The 22439-nt window shown below is 42.2% G+C and overlaps 1 protein-coding gene across 5 annotated transcripts in view; it reads left to right on the top strand.

Annotated features, from left to right (window-relative positions):
- The first annotated feature begins 6634 nt into the window (after positions 1-6634).
- Positions 6635-22439, top strand: part of sertad2b (SERTA domain containing 2b) — a 43851-nt gene continuing 28046 nt past the window's right edge. The window contains exons 1-2 of one of the 5 annotated variants that reach the window (XM_085182899.1): positions 6640-10132; positions 10270-22439. The exon at positions 10270-22439 is cut by the window's right edge and continues 13587 nt beyond it. The gene's annotated coding sequence lies outside the window, so the exon portion shown is untranslated. The other 4 variants (XM_085182898.1, XM_085182900.1, XM_085182902.1 and 1 more) reach the window with 4 other exon arrangements.

Raw genomic sequence — 22439 nt, 5'->3', positions numbered from 1 at the left:
TTGTTATTAGCGCAGATCAAGCTCTGTGGTTGAGGGGAGAAAGAAGAACAGTTTGTAGTATGAGCCAAGCAAAAGTCGCTTAAATTCAGAGACATGAAAAAAATTGCCTGACAGAAAGAGACGAACATGAGTCTTCTTGTCTTCCTCGGGCCAAAATCAAATGATGGTGTTGTGCCAAAAATTGATTGCTTGTATTTAAATTGCTATAAATAACTTGTTGGTGTATAATATGTGAAACATATGTCAAATGCATCCCTCATGAATGATATCACGTCATCTTGAAGGTAACAAGGTAGAAGCCGCAATCAGTTTTTGGCAGTGAGTTTTATGTATCCTTTATGTATGCAGTTAAAAAATATATTGTTGACTTTAAAAATGTCTCTTTTAAGAGTAATCTGGCCAAGAGGACAGCTGAAATTGCAACAAATGCAAAAATAGTTCTGTAAATATATTTAAGTGGACAAAAGGGAGCTGATTGATTGTAATGTAAGTACAATAACCCAGTCAAAAAGATACTTGAAAAACAGGTAATTTTTTAATTTTATATATACCCCTTTGTAATACCTGTTCACCAAAGTCTATTTAGCAACATACGTAACGATATTACACATAAAAAACACACGGAAACATTGGAAATCAGTTTTTGGCACAACAACGGCTCACGGTCAAAATCACGGGAGTTCTTCCAGACCCAAAAAGTGCTCCATGTTTCCTGGTTCGCCATTTTTGACTTGTATGTATGTTTTTAGATATTTCTTTTCACTGTGCAGGGCTGTAACACCCGCCGGACCACCTAATTGTGCATGTTGGACCCCAGTCAAACCTAAAACTTTAAACTTCCTCACTCTCGTTGTGACTCGCAATCCCAAAGTTTACAGATTTCAAGTCACAAATATTGTGCATGGTCGCATTTTTAAAGGCTCAACAACAAAAAAGAAGAAAGGGAAGAAAAATATGCCAAACTGGCATCCTCACCCTAACAGCTCCTCCTCTCTGCCACTTTGAACACTGCTTGCGCGGTTCGTGTCTCCGTGCGCGTTGTTAAAGCTTTCCAAGAACCCAACAGAGCTGGTCAGATGTTAAAGCTATTAACAACTGAACTAAATGAAACATTAAATAATATGTTTAAAGTTATAACTTTCACATTTAATGAAAGTTTGATATTATATGGAACAAGACGCCAGAAGTCCAAAGTAACGCGATATTTAAAATCCCCATGTATCAGTCCTATATTCACATATGTTGTCAATACAACAATGCCAGTACGAAAATAGCTTTTAATAGCTCTGTATAACATTATAATCACTTCAGATCAATCTATTCACCTTGAGGGGAAGGTCAGAGGTCAAACGTAACATTTTTTTTTAATATATATCTTTGTACTTTCTATATGCCATTCTAGGTTCAAACTTTTAGGGGGACTCAACTCTTGATTATAATGTCATGCATGCAGTGCCTTGTAATTAATATTAATGGAATATGCTGTTTGCAAATGTAATCAACTATTTTCACATTTGTAAGCCTCAATTCAGTTGGATAAACATCACAATGTTAATCTGATTAGTTGGATGACCAATTATAGTGTTTAAGAATAATCAGAGTGAATAATCAGAGATTTCAATCTAATTCACCTCTTTTAGGGTGGAGCTTTTCCTTATCAAACCAGAGGCAAAGGCTCAGTCATTAAAGAAGTTAAAGAACTATTTGTGACAAAATGAAAAACATTATTTCAGACTGCTAATCACATAGAGGCAGTCAACCAAATCATCAAGCACTTAAAGTAGCATCATTCTGTACAGACAATGGAAATGCTGCTCACAGACCTGTACGCCAAGCTAACTGGTAATATTAAATATTAACTGGTAATATTATGTTTCATATTAAAGTTTTTGAATTCATACAAACCCTCCCTTTAGTATGCAGACTCAGCATAAAGCATCATGTACCCCAATTTCACGAGTGGAGAACAGATTTGTACTCCGTCACATGAACGTAGTGGCACCATCATGTTCAGCCATGTTTAGAGTGACAGAGTACGAATCCTGTAAAATGCCACCATTCAATATACTCTGTATAGAATTTGTAAGCGTGCTTCTGAAGAAGATGCAAAGTATCCATGAAAATAATAATAATGAGTATCTGTGAAAAATAACTTTTGTTTTTCCAGCAAACTTCATTATCTGCTCCCTCATTCATCCTGTTCTCTCCCCCCCCCCCCTCCTCATTACTCAACTAGAAACTACAAAAAGACAAAAATATCATCTTATAAAAATTACTTTAGTATCAAGTTGGGGGTCCATGACTGATTACAGTACAGCACACGGCTTAGTTATGTAAAATCATCATAAATGAATGTGGGAATTTTCATAACTTTTGGTGATTTTGACTAGATCTCCACTCTTTTCTCTCTCTCTGTCCTCCTCTCTCAGACTTTATGCCATCATCCAAAAGTTAAATAACAGTGAATAAAAGACACAAACTGATCTTTATCAATCTATAACAACATTCAAACTGAATACAGTTTGAATATTTGGACATAGACAGGTAACATCAGTTTGACTTCCTGGATCTGGAACTGCTAAACAAACACTGACGCCCAATTCGACCAGAATAGGAACAAAAATTTTTAACAAACTAAAATAATAAAGTTCACCAACTCCTTGGCTGGCAACTCAAGATATATCAGCAAACTAGTGGATCAGAAGGTCAACGCTAATAATCTCTAGTGATATAGGCAACATTAGCAAATGTTTTTGACGCGATTTAGAGAACAAATAAAAATAAGCAGACACTTTATTAGACACAAAAACAGTTGCCTCAATGCGCGTTATGTTGTAAGGTAAAGATCCTACAGTAATACAGAGAACAACCCAACAATCATACGACCCCCCTGTAAACAAGCGCTTGGGTGACAGTGGGAAGGAAAAACTCCCTTTTAGCAGAAAGAAACCGCCAGCAAGTTTGGCTGCGCCATCTGCCTTGACCGTTTGGGATGAGGGGAGGAAGACAGGACAAAGACATGCTGTGGAAAAGAGCCATAGATTAAAAATAACCAATAAATGAATGCAGAGTGGTGTGTAAACACAGTGAGTGTAAATGGTAATGATGATTTAATGACGCTTTTTCCTATCAAGTGAGGAAGAAAGCTTCCAGATGCAGTCCGTGGCTGTGAGCGCTGTGAGGCTGCCGCTTCAGATCAGAGCGTCTCAGAGGCAAAAAGGCGCACAATGAGGGCTTGATGTGATGAACGCGTGTTACATCATTAAGGTAAACAATATACATATATACGTTTTATATATGTCATAAAACGATATGACAACAAATATTACTGGACCATAAATGGATCGATACACTAACTCTAGCCGTTGCTGCTCCATTGTGTTGGTTCAGCTCTTTCATTCGTCGCCTGTAGCTCACCGAACCGACGTGTGTCTGCAAACACGTGAACATCAGTGCCGTAAAAGAGACTTTCTCTAAATGAATTCACACACAAACTGAAGTTATGTCACATTAATACAATCACTGTGACTGAACGCCAACATTTCCCAGGAGTATTTGCGGTTGTGCACGCCCCCACCGCCTGAGGGCGCAGCAGGACACGAATCAGAAAGTGGTAACCCAAAAAAGTCCAAACAAATATTTATCGTGGATCTCCACATAAACGCCAAATTTTAATTGTCTGGATAAATCCTGCTAAATATCAGCTTACCTAAACTAACTCTTTCATCCGTCTCACTTCCAGCACATCACACCAACACAGCTTCTTGTTGTGAGTCTCTCACAAGGTTTCTTATTTTCGTGCACGGAGACTGCAACCAGTGCGCAAATGCTCAGCTGATGTCCTTTAATGTTTCATAGTTTACTGACAACACAGGGAGGGCTGATGTGGTTAATGTCAGGGCCTTTTTTGAGTTATGTTGCTGCCAACAAAATCAAGGTGGGCTATTTCTCATTAAATTGTAAAATGTCTCAGTTATTATGCATTTCATGGGGAACTTGGTGTCTGCTTGTAAATGTTTTTATTTTTGTAATCCTTACGAAAACCCTAGTCTCTAAGGATGTTTTTACTTAGTCCACTCAATGGAAATTCCAGCATAGGTGGATTTTTGTCAACCATAACGATTCTTATTAGTTTCAGAAGCTCTCCCTAAAGAGTTTGGGGCTTTTTCACGTGTTTGTCTCCCGGGTACTGCTGCATTAAACACTCCAAAGGCATCTTCGAGAACTTTCAAAGGGTTTTTTTTTTAATGTCACACACATACACACACTGACAACGTGGAAACAATAACAGCTACACTGTTGTGGTTGGTGATTACTTATACTGGTCTGGGGCAATAAAAACAAAAATAAATTTATAATGCAGTTCCTTCACATTTCCAGTAGATGTCACAGAAATTCAGAGTTATTTTCCACACACCTCACACTTTAGGAGTTCAATGCTAATACTGTCCAATTGTGTGTGTGCGTGTGTGTGTGTGTGTGTGTGTTTTCATTCAGACAAATCTAAAAATGAAGCGCTGACTTGAATTTGAGAGTTCAAAATGATCCTGTATTACATGAACTGTATCACACTGCTGTTTCTTTTTCTTGGCAGTTTTATAGGAAGTAAAATAGGTGAAGTCAGAAACTCGTTGGAGTACCAGTTACTGAGTAGCAAAGCTTTTTTTAAACCATTTTCCAGCTTATTAACAGTCAGATAACTATGGTTGCTGGTCAGACCACAGTTTAGATCCATCCATTTTCTTCCACTTATCCTTACTAGGGTCGTGGGGGTGCTGGAGCCTGTCCCAGCTACCATAGGACTAGGCAGGGTCAGCAGTCTATCGAAGGGCTAAAACAGAGAGACAGATAACCATTTGCACTCATGGGTAATTTAGAATCACTAGTTAACCTAAGCAGCCTAACCTAACACAAGCAACCAGCCAGATGGTGGAATCAAGCTGAGGATCTTCTTGCTGTGAGGCAACAGTGCTAATCGCTGTGCCACCGTGTGGCCCAGTTAGCTTACAGTTTAGTTTTTATTCCACAGACATATTTGTAAAACTGCCTCCTGCTTCATTGCTGTCTACAAATCATCACTCTACGGTGGGAAAGTGAAACTAAACGCTGCTCCAGAAACTACCTGCTATGGTCGGCCACTCATACTTATCCTCAGAGCCCTACTAAGCAGTGCTGAGAGCGCTAACACAGGGGCGTTAATGATGAAGAAGTCCTTGTAGAAAAAGATATTAGTGGAGCTTCAGAAGATCCTTGACAGCTCCCAAACTGCTGCAGACCAGCAAAAACATTTGGCACACAACCAAAGTGCACCATGCAGAACAACTCCCAGGACTAAATGCTTCTCCCTAAGACCTCTGCAGGGTTACGACAAACACTGTCAGGTAAAAGTCCCCGATTGTTATGCGGAAGAAGCCCAGAAACAGGCAAGCATCAGAAGAACTGAGCCACTACAAACTGTATGACATCAGACAGAAATATCAGGTAGATACAAAAGAGATGGACATGGGAAGAAAAAGAGAATTACAATAATCTTATGGGGTAACACTCCAGTTTTGGAAGATTAACCTCTCAGTGATGCTGCCAGCACACAGTAGGATATTATCTCCCAGCCAAAGCCAGCTGCATGAGGCCCCGTAAGGGATCCAGCAGGGTGGAGTGCAACCAGGCATGTCCACAGATATCTTTCAACACTCTAGGAGAAGCAGCTCAGTGACGACAGCAAAAATGAAGTCCATTTTCCAAAGTAGCTCCTGCGTGAAAGAGCTATTTCATATAATAAATAGAGGTGACAGTAGTTTTATACCTCGACCATCAGATGGCCGTGATATCTCTTCCTACCTATGACACATGAAGTATCATCTCTAGTCTGCAGGACGCCTGCACCTTCCCCAACCTGTAGCCAGGCAGAATGAAGACTGACCACGACCCGTCAACTGTGAAAGCCCCATTTAAATGCTCAAACCCAACTATTCTGAGGGTTTGGTTCTTAGCTTACAGTCTCCTCACTTTTCTTTTAGAGGGTTTCCACCAACAGCTGCATAAATGGACAGGAGCTACCTGCTCAGGTCAGAATTTAGGAATAAAAAAATAAAAAAGTTGCTCCACAGGGCACGTTAGGCATTAAGCATTAAGTTTCATCTGGACCAACAAGATCTGTCCCCCCCCCCCCCCAAAAAAAAAAAAAAAAAAAAAAAGGAGGATACATGTCATCCATAGATTTCACAGACTATGGCCAATGTGAATGTGTGCCCTGCGTTCCCACCCACCTGCCTTTAATGGTCAATGAGAACGATTTTCGTGGACGGAGCGGGAGCTTGGGGTGAGGGTGGGTGTGTGTACGGGGCTGGCGTCCCTTTAAACGGCACACCGAGTTACTGCTGAGGGCTGCGTGACTCCTCGCCGCCGTACCCGCTTCCGCACAGGCGCGATTGGCCGCCACCGCTGTGTGGGCGGGACACGAAACAGTGACTCAGCTCTGAGTCACTGCACGACATGTCTGTCACAGAGCGAAGTGTGACGCGTTCACGGACTTCAGGAACAAACGACTGATAAAGAGACTCAAAGTCAGACTGAAACATGGCGAATTTTACGAAGCACATCTCCGTGTTATGAACCACATGTATAATATGTTTAATAATCTTTCGTAGGCAACTGAACCTCCACACTGAGTGATTTCTTTTCATTCAGGAGCAGAATTCAAAGCATATTATTTGTCCCATGACACTTGAATGCAGCACGAGGCTGGCTGATATTACAAGACTTCGCATTGGCGGCGGTCTGTGTGACATTGGAGACGTTGGACTGAGCCCGTACGTAGTCCACCAGATTTTAGGTAGAACAGAAATTAGACATCCCGGCATTGGCCGTGTGACCTTTCTCCCATCACAGAAGCTTCAGAGTCCATTTTTTCAAATCCATTTTTCTACTTCAGCACCGTGCTGGACGGATCTGCCATACAGGGTGAGTGTCTGAAACTGCATCATGAACTCTTGTACAGACACTCGCTGTCTGGGGCTCCTCTTGGTTGTGATCTTAAGTGATGTATTTTTGTGTTTATGTTTCCATCTCTATGAGTCTTCTTATCTTTAACACCTTAAACATTTCCACAAGTAGCTTTCAGCATTGTAAGAAAAAAATAATAACCCATCATAAACTGGTTCAAATAAGGAGCAAGTACGTCGCCTGTGTACATCAGCAGAGGCTGTCAGAAGTGGGAAAGCGCAGCGTGGAATTCCCGTTACGCACGATCATAACGCGCGCAGACAGTTCAGCGCCAAACTTCACTGAAAAAATAGCGATTTATTGGAGCGAACATGCTGCTGAAAGATAACGCATAACAGGTCAAGCGCGCAGATTTGTTTTACGTGTGAAATGACGATGCTCTTGAAATCGGCCTATTTTTGACAAATGAAACATCGCACATTGTAATTTTTGCGTGTTTAAAAACTTTAATTAAAAGGCGTCACTTCGTCACTTCAAGTTCTTAATCATGAACGGAGCACAGAAACTTTTTTTATTTTTTATTTTTTTTTTTGGGGGGGGGGGGGGTATAGTTTTAAAGGGCTTTCAGGGAGATCTGATTCTTCTGGGGTTGGATGAACTCACCGCGGTGTTCTCAGTTGACGCTCACACAGAATCAGCGCTCATTTGCTGTTCTGCTACTGCCTTCATTATATAACCGAGTTGTCTTTAAGCTCTCACACACAGCACTGACTGACTGACAGGCAGATCGCGCTGCGCTGCTCCAGTGCGAGTATTCCCTCGTGCCTGGACTTCATACACACATGTACTTATAATTTATGTGCCGTCGATGTCAAACCGAAGGAAGAAACACGTGTTTAGGATCGTGTTCATTGGGTATTTTAAATCATCATTGCTCACTAGTTGCATAGACCTTCATGTCTGAATGCAGCCCGGGCTGACCGGCCTGAATGAACACTCCTGCCGTCAAATGGCCAATGCGGGGCTGGCTGGTGGAACTTTGGCAGAGGGATTACACAAGCACCCAGGCCTCTAACTCAGCAGCTAATCCAGATTAAGGTGCTGTGTTCTTCAGTGTTCCCAGCCTGGGTCTTAGACACCGTGGCCTGTCTGGCAGGCAAAATCAGCAAACCGTCCAGCATGAGCTGTCGCTTTCCCTACTTTCAAGACTCTGCTGTACTTACAGTACACTAAAAAGCAGAAATTCCTGATCTAGTATAATCATGAACCTGACCGTCACAGTAAAGAGAACACCATGTTGCTAAAAGCTACCTTGATGATCAAATCTGGACTCGCTTTGGGCCAGAAACACTGAACAGTAGCCACACTGAACAGATGCAAAGCCCTTCCAGAAGCAAGTCTCACCACTGAGCGGCTACCTTGAAAGTCCTCTGGACACTTATCTGTTCAGGTGTTTTAAGTCATTATGGAAATGAACTTTGCCTCTTTATATCCAGCAAGCCACTCAGGGATGGGGTCAGGGTTCCCTTTAAGCCACATGCTACATAAAAAATGACATGCATTTCTACTGGAGTAAAATTCCATTTAAAGAGGAAGGTGTGGACCTCCTAACCCTAAACAGGTTAGCGGTGACTCTGTGGATGTTAAAAGGTTCTGTGGTGTTCTGTTTTCAGAAACTAAAAGATGTTCCTGCTGTCCAAGCAGGCAAAAATTATTTCTTGGGGTTGTATGATATCCAAACACAAATTCTACCCCTTACTTGCAACACAGCATGGGTAACTAATGACCAGGTTAGATCAGAAAAGGATATAATCACTAGTTAGATCTGGTCAACTGTAATTCTTCCATACACTTCAAATTTAGGATTCTTTGACTGCCCTCATGTCAAGAGTAGAAGAGTAGACAGGAAGAGGCAGAGACCTGGGAAAACGAGCAGCAAAGGGCCACAGGTCGGAGTCAGACTCAGGCTGCTACGTTTAGCCTTGCAGCATCACCTGCTCACCCTGTGAGCTAAACTGGCTCCCAGCTGCAGAAATCTTGACCTACAAATGTGTCATAATCTCCAGTGGTGAAAGTTGCATTCTTGGCCTCATAGAAGTGAACATAAGAAGTCTGCAAACCTCAGGGTACAAATCTGTGTAAGACGGAGGACAGGTGTTGTACTTGTTTCTGAGGCTCAAACCACTAAGTACTGGTTAGTGGTTCTGTTTTTCCTGACCTTCTGCTTTTAATGCATTTGGCATTCAGTATGGAGAATGTGACAGAGACTGAGAGAGAGAGAGAGAGAGGGAGGGAGAGCTCTGTGAACTATAAATAGACAGTGGGAGAGTGGTTGTGATGATAACATCACCACACAATAATCCCTCAGCAAGACTGGCGTTACTCCACTGCACTGTGCTGGCTCTAACAGGGAGCAGGTATCCCCTCTACTTTCCCCCTATACAGTAAGCAGGGTTGTCCTGTGAACCCTTGACCTTATGCCAAAAGTCTGTGTGCATAAATGCTGTATTAAGCTTGGTAATATGGAACGTGTTTCACTCAGCCTGAACAGGTTGGAGGGTGGATGGAGCTCACTGGTCAGTCAGACAGCAGGCAGGGGGGCAGATCATGTTCCTGCAAGGTTGTGGGCATAAACTGCCATTTGTTGAATGCCTTCCTGGACTCCCGCTCATATCAGCTACGTCTCAGCAAGAAAATATTGGCTATGATCAGTTTCAGCACCCACAGATCTTTTCCTTGTCTTGGAAAGCTAACTATAAGCTCTAACTGCAAAAAGAAATGGATCAATGAAGGCACTCACAGAGTGCTTTTCATTGCAGTGTTACCATAGAACTTAAAGTTTGCTTATCTTGATCTGCCTCACTGTTGCTATAGAGTTGCAAAGTGGTGGCTGCTATTTTGGGCATTCCTGATCCGGCAGTAAAGTCCCATTCATTTCTCCCACAGAAAATGTAAGGTGACTCATAGCTGGAGCGCCTCTACAGCTTGGATTACCATCAAAATCATCTGATTCAATCATCAAACCATTAACAATAGTGTTACAAAGTATTTATAATTTTTGTTTTTAATTAAAAAAAGTCAACGGTGTAAGGTTGTGCAAATAAAACTTCCTGGTAAGAAAGTTCACTTAAATCCTTATTTGCATTTCCACAAGAACAACTGGGTTCTTCAGATTCTGTCAGGAAATTAAGTCTGTGTATCAAAATCAGTTTTGAATTTTTTTTTAATCTCATGTGATAAAACTGACTGATTGGCTGCCTCTCCACAGCACTGGCTCCTGGAGGTCATGGGTATTGTAGTATTTAGACCACAGGTGTCCAACTCCAGGCCTCGCGTGCCGGTGTCCTGGAGGTTTTAGATGTGTCCTTGATCCAACACAGCTGATTTAAATGGCTAAATCACCTCCTCAACATGTCTTGATGTTCTCAGAGGCTTGATAATGAACTAATCATTTGATTCAGGTGTGTTGACCCAGGGTGAGATCTAAAACCTGCAGGACACCGGCCCTCGAGGCCTGGAGTTTGACACCCCTGATTTAGACTGATGTACTTTTGCACGTAAGTCATAAAAACCATCAATCTGACAAACTCTGCGGATAGCAAATATCTGTGCTAACATAGCTCTCGGTAAATGCTTTGTGACAGTCATCATAGTATTAACCGAGCATGTTTTTCAATAGTGGGGGAAGCTGCAGCTTTGTCAGTCCTTTAGTGTCCCTGTAATGTCTCTGTTTGAGGTGTAGCTATGCAGCAACATAAACATTTGGACACCATTAGAAGCCTAATCTTTATGCAAACAGATATTAGCTATATTTAAAAAGCAAATCAGTGGCTTCTGTTTTTTTTAAGGAAGTCATAATGTGGTCATGACACTGATGAAAATGCCCATCCGTGCTTTTTCTGTGATTTACTAGTTTGAAAGTCTCAATCTTAAGAAAAAAATCTCAAGCTGTTCCATAATATTTCTGGTGTTAAGCTTAATGACCTTCAGCAGATGTAGTGAAGATCATCTTAAAGGGCCAGTGCACGCTTTAGGACCTTCAACATCCTTTATATACACACAGATATAAACATACTCGACACAGATTGTCAAGCTGTAATGAAAACGTCTCTCTTTTGTTGCTGTGTTTCATGGTGGCAGCGCTTGTGTGTGATGTAAGTGTTTGACTGCTGTCCATAAACTGCACTTACAGGTTTGCAGGTGCAAACAGGAGACACACACACACACAGACACACACTTGCATTTTGCTGCTTACCATTCATTCCATCGCCACAGTCAGCAGTCGTGTGTGTGTTTGTGTAGCAGCTCTGCATTTTTGTTTTTAGTGCTTTTACTTTGAACAGAGCGCTCACCATCGCCCCGCCCCTTCAGGCACTGACCTCCTTTTCATTATTCAAACAAACAGCAACTTTCTTTCTTTCTCACATGTTGACGCGGATACAACTTTAGTTTTAATTTTTTTAAACCAACAGATCAACTGTGCAACATTACAGGGAGAAAGAGTGGCAATCATAGGAGATTTTACTTTAGATATTTGATACTTTGATGTGTTTAAGAGGCTTTTATTGGCATGGATGTGCTTTTCAAGTTTGTAGTGTGGGAATGTGTAAAGCTGCGATAAAGGCTTCATTGTGTGAATGCTGCATGCCTTTTTTTCTTATATTTTGAGATCGTGTAAAGTCAGGAAATGTTCAGGAAAGAAAACCGGACAAGAATTTCAGTGGTGGAATAATTTCATATTTGCCAAACAGAGCAGGGGCAACATGGTGGTGCAAGAAAGCCCTGGGTTTGAATCCACCATCCATCCACCATCCACCAACAGGACAGCCGCAGATGTTCCCTGAACCTCAAAACACCCCACATTCCTGTGTTTTTAACTCCTGCCAATGTCACAGGCACCATGGAACTTCCTGTGCTGGACGCCACAGAACGTGCCCACTGGTCTCTTGTCCGTGCGCTGATGGGTCAGAGCTGTTTTAGCAGCATGGGAGGAGAATTTTAAAAATCAGGGGGTGGTTTAACGTTGGGGCTTGTCTGTGTGCAAGAGTTAGCGTTGAAATGTCGTGAGACAAAATACTGTAACTCGAGGCGGTATTTTAATTCCCAGAACAGACCTCGTGGTAAAAGCGCGTTGTGTTACAGCATTACACCAGCGTCGGTGTTGTTTTCTGCTACGCTTACAGCATGTTTACGACGTGCATCGCAATGCACTTAGGATCTAATGACTGAGGGAGCATTGTGCTGGATTCAGAGATCCTCAGGAAACAAGACGTAACAAGCAGAGATCGGAGACACATACTGTACACGCACACACACACACGACTGAGGGGATCAGATGTCAGAGAAGGAGCATTTGCAGAGCTGGCCTCTTAACAGGAGCAACAAACAACTGCATTTAGAGACAGACAGACAGATGTAAAGAGCAGATTTCCAGTGTCCATTGAGAAAATAAGGAGCTCCTTACTGAGCCGCTTGCACAGATGTTGACTCGTTGGGAGGTTATCATGTTACATCCCCTAGCACACTGACTCATTGCTCCACTACCTGTATACTACGCTGAGTTACATCATGTACTCAGTTGGAATACCCCCTCCCACACACACTCTTCCTCCTACTCTGTAAGACAGCGAGAATGCTGCTCGATGCTAACGTAATGCGGTCGACTCTGACACACTCGGTTCATCATGCTGCATGAATACCAGCATGTTTTTCAGAACTAGTTTACTTTTCTACAATTTTTTTGGTGTGATGATCGTCTGAAATGAAAAGATTATGATCAGAAAATGTTGTACAGTAAACACCTTAGTCAAGTGTCCTATAAATATATTCTTTTTAAAGGGGACCTATTGTGCTGTTTGTGGCCGCTCATGTTAGATATGCCTAAGGTTTCAGATAATGAGGTTAGTTTAAGTGCAGGTAATCCCTGTTAGCCAGAAGCTCATACTTGAGATTGCTCTAGATGTTCTATTTCAGACAGCTTTTTTAAACTTATGGTCTGTGTGATGTCACAGAAAAGGGATATCCCTAATATGGTGATCTCTGGCACACAGCTCCGCCCATTTCCTGTTCAAATCTTTTGCTGGGCAGAATAAAGGGAGCTTAAAGGGAGGAGGAGCTAAAACTGATTATTTTAGCTGGGGGATGAACTGAAGGGCTTTCTCCTCGATATTGTAAATTATTATTTTTCAGAGCTGCTCTAGTAGAGTGCAAAAATAACCTAATATCAGAACAGGTCCCGTTTTTGAGCACACATTGTTTCCTGAATGCACGACTCACTCCGCGACTCTTACTGGATTAGAAGGTTATGGTCTAGGGCAGCAGTCCCCAACCCCTGGGCCATGGACCGGTACCAGTCCATGAGTCGTTTGGTACTGGGCAGCAAGAATTGAGGCTGGGGTGTGAAATTCATGGTCTTCAGGGTTTTTTTAAAATCAGTTTTTAAAATTATTTTTTAATCGGTTTTATAATTAACTCGGTTTCTCTGGGTCTTTTCCCGTGTGTTATGAATAAATTGTCTTTTTTTGGTACTTGTACTGGTTTTATTTTGTTGCATTTACCCACGACACCTTAAAGGTTGGTCCATGAAAATATTGTCGGACATAAGCCAGTCCGTGGCGCAAAAAAGGTTGGGGACCACTGGTCTTAAGATCTCCAGTTCCATTTCCAGTTACGTCATAATAGATTTCAAGACTCTCCTACAGCCACAGCAGCGGACCTTTGAGGTTCTCAGATAGAAGTAATTTATTAACCAAGAACTCGGGACAAGTAATAAATTATTAGTATTCAGTCTCCCAAGTGTGTTCCTTATGGACAACAAAGCCAACATTTTGGACAGCAGCTGGTCTCTGTAGTCATTGTTGTTAACACAAAGCAGGTCTCCACCTGCTGCCGGTTCTGCTTAGAGCAGTGCTGTTGCTCACAGTGGATCTCAAGAACAGAACCAAAGCCATAAAGTTGCAGGCTATGATGCTGGAGTTGAAGTTGATTCATCTGCAGTACGAGAGACTCACTGTAGCTGAAAGTTATTGAGGACTGCAATGACCTGGCCAGTGAGCTAATAGCAAGAAAAACACGATAGGAATGACTGGAGTCAGGTGTTTAACGAAGACTAACTGTTCAAAGTCAGAGCGAGAGAGATCAGCCACATTGAGTAGGTGTAAGTTATGTCCAAAGGCTCTGCCTGAGGGTTGTAGCACCAAGTTGTTAGCAGCAGATTTGGACTTTGTAGGCTGTGGAGTGAGACTGAGTGTGTTGGGCTCTGTGTCAGCTGCATTATTCTCCTGGGGAAACTGCAGAGACCATAGAGGGGAGTCATGAGGGGAGTGGGGTGGGGGACGCTTCTTCTGCAGCAGTGAGTGTGTGATATGTGTCGATGATGACAGCAATGATTGGAGAAATTCCATGTGCCCACGTTGGACTTTCTGACCATGATCATGCGATGGTGGCTGTTAGGGTTGAGCACACAGAAGTACTGCATTGTTGACATTTACGTATACACTAGGAAATGAGAAGAAGAGGAAGAAAACATGATGTGCTTGAATCAGATTAATCAAAGATGGTCCAGTGAAGGACAATGCATTATAGCAACAAGAAGGTCTCAGAGGGCGGACACCTCCACCAAGGCAGCTCACTCTCTGGGTATTTACTTTTAAAGAAAGACTACTGTATATTCTTTTTAAAAGTGCTTTAAGAAGTTTGCAGGTATAAGACTTTTTGTCAGTTTTTGGCCAATGAATCAGTGAGCTGACCTTTAAGGAACTTGATGTATGTGAGCTGAATTTTAGCTCCAGGTAAGAGTATTTTAAAATGATAATCAGCGCCATGATAAATAATCATATGAACCTTAATTCAAATGTATATAGGTTCACATATCTTCTTCCACCAAAATGTAAAACCTACACAGTTGTGTGATATCAAAACACACCTTTTAAGATTTTGAATCCTATCTTCAAACAAGTTAAATTACAATTTATATCATTTGTGTTTTTGTGAGAGTCTGGCAGATGAATATGTCTGTTGAGCAGGACAGTGTTCATTGTTCAGTCGTACTTTAAACATTTCGTTAGTCATTCAGTCTCCATCTGCAAAGGTGTGTGCTGAGATGTTATCTGTTCACTCAAAGTGTTTGCTGAGACATTAAAAGCGTATTGCCTCCTGAAACACAAGATATTACAAGGGTATGCTAAGTATATACACTCTCTTTAAAAGTGTGTACAAACTCTGTATTGCTAACCGTCTGTAGCCTCCTCCCACTAGCCTACAGGACGATCAGTAACACAGGATTGCAGAAAGCTTTGAGTTGGAACTGGACAACAAATCAGCATGGCAAATGAATCGAATCAGTTAGGGAGCATTAACGTGCCAGGCCTGATATTGGGATATTTGGCTTCCAGTCACTGTATGATTACGGCCTAATGATTATATACTTTGTTATACAGTGCTGTGTCAGCTTGGCTGCCATTCAGGAGGCTGATATCTGTGTCAGTGGTGCAGAGTAGCATTTGGAGAGATTACTGTTTGGGCCTTTGATTGAATGATGATGTGTGTAACACCATAATTTAAAACTTGTGTGGAAGCCAGCAGCGTATCCTTTGGGTAGCAAACTCATGCAGCTGGTCAGGCGAACACTTTAAACAAGTGAAAAGCAGGAAAGCGGTCTTATTCTGCAGCATGTCTCACATTGTTTAGTGGATTAAGGTCCTTACCTGCTAGTTGGTCACTTAATGCTTTTCTCATATCTGTTTTTGTTACTGGTATTATTTTTTTATCCTTTTGCATTTTTGGGCACCAGCTGGTAGTTGTTCCTGGAGAAACAAAGCTGGTTGTCGCTAAGTTACTGACAAACTGAAGAAAACTTAAAAGCGTGACGATTCTCAGCCAGCTTTTTAAAAATTTTGTTATCTTTTTTTATGTTGCTTAATGCCTCTGTGTGTTGTGTGTCACAGCCACTGCTGCAGCTCCAACTGCTGACCGTGATAAGTTGGCCGAACTACAATAACTAAAATCCCGTTGTTTTTGTTTCTGATCATGAGTACGTACCTGTCGTTTCGACCCCATGCAGCATCCTAGCCTCACATCTCTCAATTTAGATGTCTAAAAATATCTGTGAGTGCTGTAAGACGTGCTTTAGTGTGATAAAACCAATCAGTGGCTGCGTGGATGGACGGTATCTGCTGCAATGAGCTCTCCCTGCTTTTCTAAGCTGTGAAATATTTCTCTGCTAATAGTAAAACTGAAACTGCGTTACTGTTTGGATAATTAACCATGTGGTTGGTTTTAAATGGACACCTGTATCACGACAGGTCGCAATAATCACCTGATTTTAAACTGCGTTGACTGTGGAATTGTGCCTGCAATTAATATCAGCATTCAGCTTGGGCCGCGGCGATATCGTGTTTTAGGTTTGCTTGTGTGTGTTTGTGTGTTTTTGTGTCTGTGTGGCAGAAGCTGGTTTTCATGACTCGTAGCGATTGGATGGATTTTTCTTTTCAATAATTAATGAGGAGGAAAGCAAACACATCCCTCTGCTGAATAAGGACAGTTTGTGTGTGTGTGTGTGTGTGTGTGTGTGTGTGTGTGATCAGGTGTTTGTTCTGGCTTGTATTGTGTTTCCTCGTGTTTACTGCTGGAACTGGTGCTGGGCCAGTTTACTGGGCCAGATTGCCACAAAGGGATTTGATTAAGACTGTTGTAGACAAGACTGGGACATACTGGTTTGGACTGCGCTGAAGTGGACACAAGTGGACAAACCACACTGATTAGCCCAACCCCAACCGATTGGATTGGTCTCCGGTGGACTGGATTGAGCCTGACTGGTGGTAAACTGGTGGTTAATTCAGCTAGGCCATGAAATCAAGCTCAGTCACAATCAGTAACACTTATATTTGGCATATAGGGGGTGCTGTTTTAAGCTGCTTTATCATGCTTTTCTTCTGCAAGCCACTTTGCAACCCACCTCCACCCTTTTTTCTTTTACATTTTTGCTCTGTTGTGTGCAGGGTGAACAAAGCTGTCCAGCCAACTATAAAGTACTAGAGGTGGAAGAGTCCTCCTTACATCTATCTATCTATAGAGTTGCTGCCAGAACTGTGCATGAACAGTGTGCTCGGACAGGATTGAACCAGATTAGTCTTGGTTTTATTCAGTCTAGTCTTGGTTTTATTCAGTCAAGTCATTTTCCCCCAGTTTCCCTTCCTATTTAACATTCCCATGCCTCAAGAAGCAGCTCACATTCTCAGATTTTCCATGTTGTGGTGCTTCCAAAACATCTCACTTCATTTCATTTCTGAAGTAGTTTGTTTGTTTCAGTGGTTTAGGCTGAAGAAGGTTGGAAGCAAAGCATTTTTCTTACAGGTTTGGTTTGGCTCACAATTGCTATGGTGAAGGAGAAAGTTAAACTAAATATTTAGCAGGCCGTTCTTTGTGCGTGTGTGTGTTTTTCCCCCCTCCAGTCATTGCTTTGACTGCATTCCCCCTGATTTTATGAAGACAGATTTTATTTTGTTGCACAAACGGCTCTATTTTAGTCCCACTGCTAGACCTGTCCACTATAATTAGCTGCTTTGGCTTTCTGCAGCTAATGCGTTTGTGTGCTCATGTTTTGGACAAAAGAGAAAATGGAAAAAATGGGATATACGATAAGATCCTGTTCTGATTGAGCCTTTTTAAAGGTTTGTAGAAAAATATGGTGGACATTTTTTTTAGTTTTTCAGTTCTTATATAAACATTTGTAATTACTAGTTCCATATTCAATATTCATTCGTATTCATATTGAGCGATGATGAGTCATGAAAACCAAGCACAACCAGATCCACTGGGAAAGACAAGGAAACTCTGAAAGCTCTGAAAATAACTTTCATATGCCATGAAATAGTCTGAGTCCGATTTATCTGGTCAACCTTTCTTTTCGAGGTCAACATCCAAGTTTTAGCTCCATCTCATGTAAATATTATCGTCTACGTCCTCAATGCTGTGTCTGCTTCTGGTTTGGTGTTACCAGACAGCTGAGTGAGTGTGCATGTGTTTCTTTTCATTCCGTCTCATTAAGTAAATGACTGAATCACATCTGATGTCGCACATCACCCCAGTTTTCCTCTTGGGGTTTTTTAGGGTGTGCTCATACAGATCATAGGGCGGTAAATGAGTTGTGTTGACTGCTGACTCATTGTGAAACACTACTACCTGTTTTGACAGTCTGCCCATATATGGAGTCCACCTGAAATACTGGGCATGGGTCTCATTGTGACCTAGACACCTATCAGTTGCATGAAGTTCAAGACATCTCCATTAATAGACCGTGGAGCTTGCATTAATTTGTAAAGCGTCATCCTGAAGGTCAGAACAATTTCCCATCTTCACTAAATGTTTATCGGTACTTTCAAATTATTGTTGCAGATACAGATACAAGCAAGGGGCTTTCTGTGTCAACTAGGGCTGCCACAAACGATTATTTTGATGGTCACCGATTATTTTTGCAATTAGTCAACTAATCAGATCATGCATCCATTGGATGTACAGCGTACAGCTTATTGCACCAGCATGCATCTGCTCTTATATAACTATCATTAGCTTACAGCTTTAAGTGTTTAAGGTATGTGCTAACTAAAAATAAAGACAAGATGATAGTTTGTTAAATTTTAATGAAATTTGCAGATTCTTTCGGTGAAGTTTAATAAACTCATTACTATCTAAAATATAACAGGACACCGGAGTATATTCTCGAGCATCTCACACTTCTGATAATCAGTTGTCTGCTTGATGTTTATTCAGCTATGTAAAAACTATAACTTTAATCTCAGCCAAACCGATTTACTCAGGAACAAATAAAATACAAAAAAAAGCCAAACAATAACATTTTTAAGTTATCTAAGTGACTTATATATCATGTTTAACCTGAGTAGCAAAAGATGGCGGTGGGTTTGAAAACGATTTCCCGGGAGTCCGGTGTTCTCACGGGCTCTAGTGAGCCTAGCCCCCGGCTAGCTATCGAGCTAGTGGCTAACAGACGTCTCCCAAAACATCAGAGCACTTTTGAAAATATGTGGTGTCTTGATAAACTGAGCAGATATTTGAGGTTTATACAGCTACAGTCTCGCCTAAAAATATGTTAAACGTTTATTTTGTGACCCAGAAAGAATAATAAGAGTAATATTAAAACTAACTAGCTGCCGCCATTGTTGTAAACTGAGCTGGGCTGCGCTATGAATTCTGGGACACAGCTCCTTCTTCTTCTTCTTCGGGGTTTAACGGCAGCTGGCATCCTTGTACATGCAGTGCTGCCATCTTCTGTTTCGGTCCGTTATTACACTCTTAAATCCTACTACTTATTCCTGCGTCTTTTGTGATCTTACAAAGCTTCAAACGACGCGTCGACTATTAAATCAGTCGTCGACGATTTTGATAGTCGACGTAATCGTGACTAGTCGACTAATCGTGGCAGCCCTAGTGTCAACTGCTAACCAGCTCAGCAACTAAAAATGTATAGGAGCCAGGGACATTGTCTTCCATTATTATGAGTGTCACATGATTCATTGACACCATTAGTCCTCAGCTTTATGAAGGTGCAAGTTTACAGCCATCCACACTAAAGGGTGGATCAACACCTGGGTAAAATTCACAGCCATACTCAATCTACTTCCACGCCCGGTGTAGATGCGAAATGTTTCCGCTTGAATGTCGGTCCTTTGTGTTTCCTCAAAGCTCGCAGCTATATCAGGGGAGAACCAAGGTGAGTTTGCACCAACAACCTTCTTGCTGTGAGGCAACAGTGCTGACCTGAGCACCGCCATGCTGCTGACGTAGCACGCAGATTCAGAATGAAACTTGCAGATCATGCATGAAATGCTTTTCATTTAACTGAAAGGAAATGGTAAAGACTTCAAGTAGCAAAACCCTCCCTGTCATTATTATGTTGTGTTTTGTTCTGTCGGTGGATTGTGACTACTGCTTACCAGGTTGGGCTTCAGAGTTGCTCAGATCAGATGGTCATGATGACACGGCTCTTGTGACTCAGGTCCTTTATATGTGCCTGTTTTCTACCACATCCAGCACAGGAAACAACTATTCACACGCCATCACGTGGATATCCTGGACCAGTTTTATTGTGTAATTATTGTTGTTCACTTCATCTGTTCACCTTAAGTTTTGGCTTGTTCAACTGTGATCCCACCTCAGCATCAGTACAGTTGTAGATGGTGTGCTGTAGTACAGTTATAAACATGCACTAACCTTGTAGATCCATATATTTATGACGACCACACATATAAAACACTTTTTTACAATAAAACTCTGAAAAGAACATTTTACTCAGGGCCCCCTGGTGGGTTAACATGGCCATGATCAGATATTAAGTGACCCTGACTTTGTCATTAACTTTGATCATGACAACAAAAATCACACAGATGATAAAAGCTGATTTCCCATTGAGTTGTGTTCTGCTTGCATCATATTCATGTCTAACAGAGGCGCATTTAAGTTGTTAGTTCTTCTCTGGGGTTTGTAAGAAGTCATCCGGTGAAACTATGAAAGGCCAGGCAGAAGAATCAGGCAGTGGAAAAACAAACAGAGTAGTCAGAGACTTAATCACAACATATCTGCTGGAATGCGCCGACCTGCACACTTATGATATATTGCAGAGGATGTGCCAGTTTGGCTTAAAGTGCACACACACACATCATGATCATGCAGGTTTCTGGAGCTGTGATTTGCTACAAGACTACTTACAGAGTTTGAGATAACAACTGAGCTCTGTTTTGTTGCTCAAACGCAATTTTTATGCATGTGTGTGAATGTGCTTTGTGTCGACTTCTTTTTTGCGGGAGGGGAGCAGGGGGGTCAACACATGTTCATCTGTTTTCCCCCAAATATGTCTTTTTTGTGTGTTTGTGCCGAGCAGAATGTGGACAAAGGACTGGGTGTCTGGAGAAGGTGCCAGGGAGGGGAGAAGGGGACGATGGGTGATGGGTGGGGGACTGGACGAAAGGATGATGGGTGGGAGTCTGCAGGGGACGGCTGGCTGGCTGGCTGGCTGGCTGGCTATGTTTATAGATGTGAGTTTGTGAGGGCAAAGGTGGGTGTGTGTGGGTGTGTGCATACATCTGCATATCTGTCTGCATGTGTCTAAGAACATGCAGACTCATCTGTCGGTGAACCCGTGCGCGTGTGTACACTGCCTGTCTGTTTGGAGGCTTGTGTGCAAGTGTGTGTGTGTGTGTTCCTGTGTGTGTGTTCTTTTGTTTTGCTCTGGGTTGCTGGGTGATGGGACCAGCTGGGAGGGCTGAAGCCATTCACTTCCCTTCTGCTACCCTGAAGGCAGCCAGCAGGGAGGGAGGGATGGAGAGAGATGGTGAGGTTGGGGGGGGGGGGGGGGGTTGAGAGGGGGGAAAAAGAAAAAGAGGAGAGAACCGTAGAGTATGTGGACGCAGGATCTCTGCATGAGATTTAAAAGGAGCAAACGCAATCAGGCGAAACAGAAAGAGGCTCGCAGCAATAGTGGAGAGGCGAGGAAGTTTTGAACCAGCTCAGGATGAATGAAGAGATTCATGAAGGAAAGTTGGGGGGGGGAGACGGAGGGAGGGAAAGTGTGTCAGGCTGAATCGTGATAGAGCAGTGGAGCTGACTCAGCCAGTCTGGTCTGGTGTAGGAGGGCAACAGTAAGGAAAGAAGTAATAGATTACTGAGGATGGATTACTATAACAACAATTCTGAGGCACTTGTTTTCTTGTCGATACAGCAAACATTTTCATATTGCCAGATTATTCCAGTAAACCGATTAATAAATGGTCCCTGGAGAGATTTGGGAAATTTAGACTTTCAGAAAACAGCAATATTCGGAGTGAACAGTACAAGAATCCACCTTTTGTCTCCCTAAACGCCATCAGTCCACTTGGTTGTAGGAGACGAAACTCATATTCTGACACCTCGAGCTCACCTTGTGACTTTCTGTTTTGTTCTCTGTCAGTGTCACACAGGTGTCACGGAAACGAGTGTACAGTGGTGATTTTTAGATGCTTCCGTTCGCTCGGTGAGGGTTTTCACCGGGCTTGCAACTGCAGTGCTGTGTGACCAAAAACAAAATAAGACAGTATTGTACAAGTGTACAAAAGTGTGCAAGTCTTCCTTCTCTCACCCCAACCGGTCGCAGCAGATGGCCCCGCCCCTCCCTGAGCCTGGTTCTGCTGGAGGTTTCTTCCTGTTAAAAGGGAGTTTTTCCTTCCCACTGTCGCCAAAGTGCTTGTTCATAGGAGGTCATATGATTGTTGGTTTTTTTTTCTCTGAATGTATTATTGTAGGGTCTACCTTACAATATAAGGTGCCTTGAGGCGACTGTTGTTGCGACTTGGTGTTATATAAATAAAATTGAATTGAAGTGAAAGACTTTGTTATAACATCTAAATATGACAACGTTTGTGCTGATGGAAGTGTATCGTGTGAACTGAAAACCAAAGAAGCACATTTTAATCAAAGCGGTGTGAGGGGTGGTTCTGTTAAGGAGATGT

The sequence above is a fragment of the Neolamprologus multifasciatus genome, chromosome 13, assembly GCF_963576455.1.
Source record: "Neolamprologus multifasciatus chromosome 13, fNeoMul1.2, whole genome shotgun sequence".
NCBI lineage: Eukaryota > Metazoa > Chordata > Actinopteri > Cichliformes > Cichlidae > Neolamprologus > Neolamprologus multifasciatus.
Note: the sequence above shows the minus strand (reverse complement) of the source record. Positions and strands in the feature narration are given on the sequence as shown.